Here is an 8,534-nt window from a genome sequence, read left to right on the forward strand (position 1 = left end):
TGAAACACCAAGCCAAGAACCTTAACTCTCAGGCAGCAAGAAACCCCAGTGTGTCTGAGATAGGGTACCTGGTTGTGTGCTTAGGGACATGTTTTTAAAAGCTTTGCAAAGCCCAGGTGATTTGGGGAACAGACCTCATTTTCAAAGCAATTGGGACATATAAAACCTGAATTTTAAATGGATTCACTGAGCCATCAAAAAGCACCAAGAGACTTTGTGGGGTCACAGCATCTTGTGTAGAGACCTAATCTGAACCATAAATCAACTGGATTTAAGTACTAAGGTGACTAAGGCTACTGAAATGACTCCATCTTAATATTTAAATACCTTTGCTAATCTAGCTAGGAACCCGGCAGTTACTGCAAATCAATGGGAAAATCAATGCATGAATTAGCTCTGGAAATGCAGCTTGGGTTGAGTGTTATCGATCAGACAATGCCTTAGTATTTTTTAAATTAGCCTATTTCTGCTCAGAATCACTTGGATGGTTTTGGTTTTGGTCTTGTCAGGGTTTGTTTTGAGATGCAGCTCTGAAGCCACATCCACAGGCTTGGTTTCCCGTTCCCAGCAGAGTTTCACTGAAACCACCACGAGTCTGCCTCCATGGGAGCAGCAGGAATTGGCTCTTCATTGCCAAACCCTGGAGAGGAGGTCCAGCCCTCAGGAGCCCTTGGGAATCCAGCACAGCCCCAGCAGGGCCACCAGCAACAAGCATCTGGCAAGCACAGCCCGAAACCAGGGACCTCGAGGAAACAGCTGGCTTCAATATCTTGTGGTAGCCACATTTTTGTGATAGCCAGTTTTCGTGAGTGAAAGTTAACAACATTCACTCAACCCTTCCCCAGAGGTCATGTTCCCTAAATTTCATGTTGCTCTTCTTGATGTCATCCAGACTTGCCAAGTTTTGTGCTTCCTTAGTGCTGGTGTCCACATCTGCAAACAACTGAAACTGTAATCAGTGACCAGGAATCCAATCCCTGGAACACTTTACATGCAGTGCCTCTCTGATACACACCTTCTTTCGAGTGACATCAGCCAACATCGACTCATATTCCAGCTGAGACCTTTCTGGTAGTGCTACTTGCTCAGCCATTCCCTTTTTTGTCTCTGTACATCTGGCTCTAGGGTGGCACCAATTACTGCATTGTCAATTTGTCTGGGCTGAAGCGCATCACACTGATTTCAGTCCATTTTTCAAAATTTTATGATCATTTGGAATTGTAATCCTTTGAAGGACTCCCTTGGCAGTGCTTGGCAATGCCCAAAAACCTGTTAATAGATGGATATTCTCTTCCCACATCCAGATGATATGGGATACAGTAAAGCCCAGGAGAGGTATTAAAATGCCCCTATTCTTGACTGAGAACCACAAAGCCTGTTTTCTAAGTAATTATGTGCCTTTTGTGATTCCTCTCTTGCTCATCACTTCTCAGTTTGCCAGTGAGACTGTCACATGGTGAAATGATAAAAGGTTTTTGTGCTGTTGTTTCAGCTGTCGCCTGTCAGAGCAGAGAATTATGCCTTTTATTACCTTGATTTCTTCTTCTTCAGTAGAGAACAGGAACTGTGTTGACCCTTCACTTCAACTCTCCTATTTTCTCTTCTGTGCTGGCAAGTTAATTGCACAATCACTGAACTGGGTATTTTTAGGGTACTGAAACAGGGCTGGCTGATTCAAAACTCCCTTTTTACGTGCAGGTGTTATTTTTCCTCCTTTACAGTGCTCTGCTTGTCCAGAGGCAGCCCTGGTAGCTGTCACCTCCCTGCTATGGTGGAGTCACCTCTGCTCCTCACTCCCACCTGCTGCAGCCACCTGTCCATGCACAGCCTGGAACCCCAAGGGTTACACGCACAACCCAGGAGCCCCCAGAAAACAGGATACTTCTAGGGGATGCCAGCAGGGCAGAGAAGGGTGTCACCTCATGTTGTGTAGGGTTTGCCTCTGCACCTGCATTTAAATGTGTGTGCAAGCACTGTAGTGAGCTGGAAATGGAGCAGGCAGAGTCACGCTGAATTATGCTGCAAATTCTCAGCCCTATTTCTAAGTTCTTTTCTACTGCATACCTAAATGCATACCTTGGTATCATATATGAGGAATAATAAAATAATTGCCCTCCACCTTTCTTGCCAGTGCCTTTACACAAGAGAAAAAATGAGCTGTGAGATGAATTAGCACACAGCTACATTTTGAAAAACTGTGTGGGAACAGTGAGGAGCCACTGAGCCTCAAGAACATCAAAGCTTCAGGGATGGGTTTGCTCCCATTGAGAAGACATATGAGAGACACTAGATTTGTAGAATCATAAATCCTAGAATATCCTGTGTTGAAAAGGATTCAAAGGATCACCAAAGTTCAGCTTCTGGCCCCGCACAGGACAGCTCCAAGGCTCACATCATGTGCCTGAGAGTGTTATCTGAGTCCTTCTTGAACTCTGACAGGGTTGGTACTGTGATTATTTCCCTGGAGAACCTGTTCCAATGCCCAACCACCTCTGGGGTGATAGAGAATTGACTGTGTCAGCCTTACTATCACAACAGGCTTTCTGCAGTGGCCAGGCTCTTAGCTGTGAGTGATTTATATAGCCAGAGATGGTGATGGCCATCCACACTTGGATGAGGAGCATTTCTTGTGGTGGACATTCATGCTGGTCTGGAAAGCTGATGAGAGCATGAAGACACAGCAAAAAAGGAAAAGTAAACAGCTGAGAAAGGGAAGTACCTCGAGCCTTTTCAGGAAATTCAAACCTCCAAGGGAAGCAAGGCAGCAGCCATGGGTTTGCGTGACAGAAGAGCAGCTGGAGGTTTAAACTGTCTCTGTGAAATCCACTGCTGTGTGCGATGGCAGCCAGCCTGCTTGGCAGGAGCAAAGGGCTGTGTCAGTTTGCCACTGCCACAGCACAAAGGCTGCCTGTAACCTGACATGCTGCCACAGGCTCCTTCTCCTCCCGTGTGCCAGTTCTCCCCCCTGCCCCTCCCGCCTGCAGTGGGAGCTGTGGCTCCCAGCTCCTACCTGATACTCCCAGTCCTGTCCCCAGGGTACGAGCTGTCTGACATCTGCTGAAAGAGCTGCCCACCGATGTTCATCTGTACTCTGACTCTGCTAGAGCAGTTTTCTGCCTCACCACTCATGTTGTTGGCTGAGCTGTGCTATGAAACTAGGACTGCAAAAACAGAGAATTGCAGTTAGGACATGCCTCAATAAAAACCCTCTGTCTTGTGTATTGGGCACCACACACCCTTAAAATAGCTTTAAATACCATTATCAGGACAATTTTTCCACACAGGAGCACTGTTTAAGCTCTCTGCTACACTTTGTCATTCTGCCTAGTGCATAAAAGACGGACAGAAGTGTTACTCCGTGGCCACTTTGTGAAGAAGGGCTCTGAAAGGCTGTGGCTGCACGGTGCTGGGACTGCCTGTCCTGGAGCATCCCCAGGGACACCGAGGTGCACTGGCAGGGCCACCTCACCTCCTGCACAAGGCCGCGGCCACCCCACTCGGCCACTCCTCTGCCCTTTGCCAAAGAGCAGCTGGCTTCAGTGAAATACCTGGCAAATCCCTGCTCTGAGGTCTCCTGTAAAGTGGCTTTGTGGAGGCAGCAAACAGCCCAGGGGTGGCTTCAGCCCCTCCACACGTGTCCCTGCAGCAGCGCCTGGCGAGGAGCCGTGCTGCCTCAGCTGCCCCCGGGCATCGCTGGGGGACAATCCCCCATCCTCTCCTCTTCCTCGTGCATTGAACGGGGGCTGGCAAAATAGTCCTTTTAATCCCCTGAGCAGCCTTCTTCCCACATGACTAACTCTTCTGCATGCGTGCCATCCGCCTTTTCTCAGATGAAAGTGCTGGCACTGGGATGCTGGCTCCCTGGCCCCCCGGCTCCCTGGTTCCCTGCCCCCCCGGCTCCCTGTCTCCCGGGCTCCCCGGCTCCCTGGCTACCCAGCTCCCCAGCTGCGAGCTTCAGCCCATGCCACAGGGGCTCTGCCCGAGCTGGGACACATCCCTGTCTGCAAGAGGCTTTCATGAGATCCTCGTGTCCGCTCTCCTGGGGGGCCCCGAGCTGTGTGACACGGAGGGAGACATTCCTCCTCTGCAGGCACGCACCTCCTGTCCAGCTCCATCCGGGCCACCAAGGGCACGTACCAGCACCAAGCCCCAGCTCGAACATCAGCAGTCTGGGCTTAGCTGGCTCGTCCTCTGCAGGAATGAGAAAGGGCAGATGAGTGGCTGGCCGGATGAATTCCCTGTTGCCCAGCAGCAGTGGAGGTAAAGGCAGCAAGTGCAGAGCACAGAGACTCCCCACCAGCTGCACCACGCTCAGGACCTGTCTGTGAGGGGAGGAAGCGAGGGGAGGCTGATTCCTGCAGAGCACCCACCTCCCGCAGCTGGTTCCACTGCCAGCCACCGCCCAGTGACCTCCCGGAGCACAGAGGGCTTTGTATCCCACTGCTCCGAGCCTGGGACCAATGCCTTGGACAACTAATCCACACCTCTCTGTAACCTCCTGTCCCATTTGCTCCCTGCTTTTATTTTTCAGACCTAACACAGCTGTCACCTCCACACAGCTCCATTGGACTCCCAGGTTGCCACAGGCTGGTCGCTGTTTCCCAAGTCAAAGAGTGCTCAGCATTGCCAAGGGGACAGTGCCCAGTGCACAGGGGCCAGCCTCAGATCTGAGGACATCTGGAGCTGTGCAAAGATGCTGTCAGTTTCCTGAAGCAGCAGGAAACCAAAGTGGTTTTGCAAAGTTTAGGAGAAAGCTTAGAAGCTGAATGTTTTTTTAGGAAGATGAGTGTACAAACTGGCAGGTTAAATCAGGATAGCATAAAGTGTTACTTTGAAGGATAAAAATCAAAACCATATACTATAAAGGCAGAGGAGAGGCAACTACTCAGGTGCACAACATTCTGCAACCCTTACACCTTGCCCTTTACAAAAAAATCCACCTTGCCCCAACAATGAAGGTAAGGTATTGATCTTCTGAAACATGGCTTTGCATCCAGGTCACATGTGTTTCTCACTTCAGTTTTACTAAGCAAGTGGTCCCAGTTCATTTTACAGTGACCATGTGCTCGCACATCAGCACCTGCAAAGTTGTTTAGATACAATATCATCAAGAATGTTAGTCCAAAGTCTAAAATTCCTGTTGGTCCACAACTGATAAAAGCTACATACTGTCATTTGTAGTAATTCTAATTCAAATTATAGGAGAAAAGCAAAGGTGATAGAGAAATAATGCAAGAACACTCTTGCAGTTTTTCCAAAATTAAATGCTTTCCATTTAGTCGTTGCTGTAGCTAGCAAGATGCTTTGACAGCTTCAAATTGCCACCTCTAAGGCAAAGGGAAACATGGTAGGAAGGAAGACGACAGACTAACAAAATCAAATTTTACTTTTTGATCTTAGATCAAATTCAGTTCCTATCAGAGTAAACAAAGCTGTTTACTTTGCTCAGAACAAAGCTGGATCTGGGCTATAAGGGCAAAATTACTCTGGACTGATGCAAACATCAATGCAGACACAAAATATCCAGTTAAAACACAAGGCTTTCATGCAAAGTGCATCCACAGTGCTTAATGTATTCACAAAACTGAACATTCTGATACATTTGTGCTAGCAAGAGAGAACAACTCATCACTGTCAATGTACTTTAGTTTAATATAGTTTGAAAAATAGCAAGTTCAGTCCATCAAATTAGGCATATCTAACTGCAAATTTTTCATTAGCAATTGTCTGTTTGCGTAGGAAGCTGTGGTGTCACTCCATTGCACACCTCTCTTCTTGCATGCCACACTGAAAGGAAACAAAAACTATGAGAGGTCAAAAGGAGCTGCTCATAAAAAGCCAAGCACAGATTGTTCATTGCTAATGGACTGTGGACAGTTGGTCAATGCATTTTCTATAAAAACCTGGCATATTTAAAGCAGCTTATTTCATGAGTCACAGGTTACTGCACTCATGAACTGACCAAATTTCTGAGGCATCTGAGACATGTTTTAAGAGTATCAAAAGAGAATAAAAAACTCCCACTTTTCACTGAGTTGTTTCATGCCTTTGTTGCACTTCTTCCCTGACCTCAAAAGTAATTTCTTTTGTTTTCCCAAATGTGGGAGTTTACACATGAAAAACTCTGTCAAGATGTGATGTCTCCTTGGTTGGTCAAAACTGGCATCCAGTTCTTGAAAGAAATTATCAAACCAAAAGCTCTTGTGCTAATACTGTGATTTGTATTAATTTGGGAATTATATTGTACTCACAGTGATGAAGGAACAGGACTTTACTCCTGCCCTGAAACTTCTTGAGCCCATTTCACCCATCTCTTTTGTGAATAACAGCAGAAACAATGGACTGACTTCCCTCAAGGTGTAGAATAAAGGTGCTACTTTATGAAGGCTCAGCCAGGAAAGAGTTGTCCATGAAGATCGGTATGACAGAAGCAAATGTTGTACCTGGACAAACAGGAGCATATAGTGTGCATGAGGCCCGTGAGCTCATCCCTGCAGGCTCTCCAGCACTGGCTGGGCCCCAGGGGAATACCGGGTCCAGTTGTGAGTACCAGGATGCAAGGTGTGCTGATAGAGATGTTTAGGGCTGAGTACCACAGACAGACACTTTATACCAATGTTCTTCAGCACTCCAAATGTCTGCCTAATGACTGACAGTGTAAACAACTTACTCGTGCATGATTTGTGCTCATTCTAGTGTAGGCATCAATGCTCTCTCTCAAGTAAGCTGAACAGAATTGTGAAAGTCCTTTCTGAAATGTTGACTTGCCGGGGATGTGGAGCTAGTGATAAACACTGCAGATTTTCTTCACACAGAACTTCTCTGGGTTTATTGTTTCATTTAATTGAATTTTCCTTTTTCCTCTCTTTTCTTAAATACAGCTCTTGAAACAATTCAGTCTTGGGCACACCATGTACCTTTTTTCAAGATTCATTGGCACAGTAAAAATGTTACTGAAATCAGAACCAACTCATTGTTTTGGGAAGCAGTTCACCATATAGTCTATAATCCTTGTTACTCACTTTCCTGTTAATTATCACAGGCTGGATGCAGGTGCTTTAGAGAAAAAGAAAAAAGTGGAAGTTACATAAAACATGTGGGCCAGATCCTCAAGGGATATAAATTGTTGTTGTACCATTTACAGGCTCTGGAGGACAGACTGTACCAAATCAACATATCCTTTGTTTTCTAATAAGAACCTACTGCACAGACTAGAAAAGAGATTTATTTCTTCTGTAGCACAGTGACCTTGATTAACCTCATTTGTAGTACCTATTTCAGTGAAAGAGATAATACCTACACTGCCTTCAAAATGTTGCTAAATGTAGTATATAGCTGCTCATGTATCACTTGCTTCCCTCCAACCATTTTCTGTCAGCAGAGAGGCAAGCTACATGTATGCTCTGGGTGATTCCCATATCATCATTAGCAGAAAATTAAGCCAAACTGCTGTAAAAGGTGAGCTGTCAGGAAGACAGTGATTAAATACTTACCACCACAGCCCACATTGCATAATGTCATGTTCAGAGGATTTCAATATGTTTTAGAATTGGTGGCCAGTGCCATGGGCTCAACTGAACCTTCACTCAGGCATTGAGAAGTAGGCTCGGATAAGCTTGGCCCTTTTTCATTTCAAGAGAATTTTATTTCAGTATCATATAGTACAGTACAGGAAAACAGCAATTCTCAATCTGTAGCTTGAGGTTGCTCTTGCACTACTAAGCTGTTCTCACCAAAATCTTTTACAGGTTCTTGCAGAGGTGCTGCAGACACAGCAATCAGTCCATTGTGGTCACACTGAGGTGTAGCTATCTGTCATGCAAAGAATGGAAAAGTGTGAATGTTTAGAAATTATGGGATCTGAATTACTTCAATAAAACTTTGCATGAGAGACCTTGGAGCAACAACTGAGGGAGTAACAGTAACACTGTACTCTATATTTCCCCTCCAACACTGGCAAGCTTCATCTTCAACATTCCTGTGAGAAATACATCCACATGTTGTGGATGGTAATTTTGAAACACTGAGATATTATATATATATATATATATATTATATAACCAATTTTATTAATCCTTTTCAGAATGGAACAGCACACACTGGGACACAGAGATGATGCAGTCCCTGTCCAGAGGGACCCACCAGCAGGACATCAAAGACAACTGTGACAAATGAGACCACATTATGCAAATGATTAGTGGGTTCCATGGTTTTATTTTGTATTTTGCTCTCCTCTCTCCTGCCTCCCCTAATCTTGCTCAGCTTTTCCCTTTCACCCTTGATGCTTTCCCTTCTCCTTCCCATTCCTCCCTTTCTGCTGACACTGGTCCTAAGAGCCAGTACTTGGACAAGTCAAAGGTGCTCAATACAGCCAAAAGCCTGAAGGATTTCTACCCTGGGAAACAAGAAACCTTGGTACCCTTCAGGACACTAGATGGTCCTTTATGAGCACCTTTTACTTTGTTTAAGCCTGTTCCTGTTGGTGAAGAGTCTGATGAAATAATCCTAATAAAGAAAGATGTTTTCTAATATTG

This window comes from Onychostruthus taczanowskii, unplaced genomic scaffold (genome assembly GCF_017590055.1).
Source record: "Onychostruthus taczanowskii isolate IOZ18803 unplaced genomic scaffold, ASM1759005v1 scaffold52, whole genome shotgun sequence".
Classification (NCBI taxonomy): Eukaryota; Metazoa; Chordata; class Aves; order Passeriformes; family Passeridae; genus Onychostruthus; species Onychostruthus taczanowskii.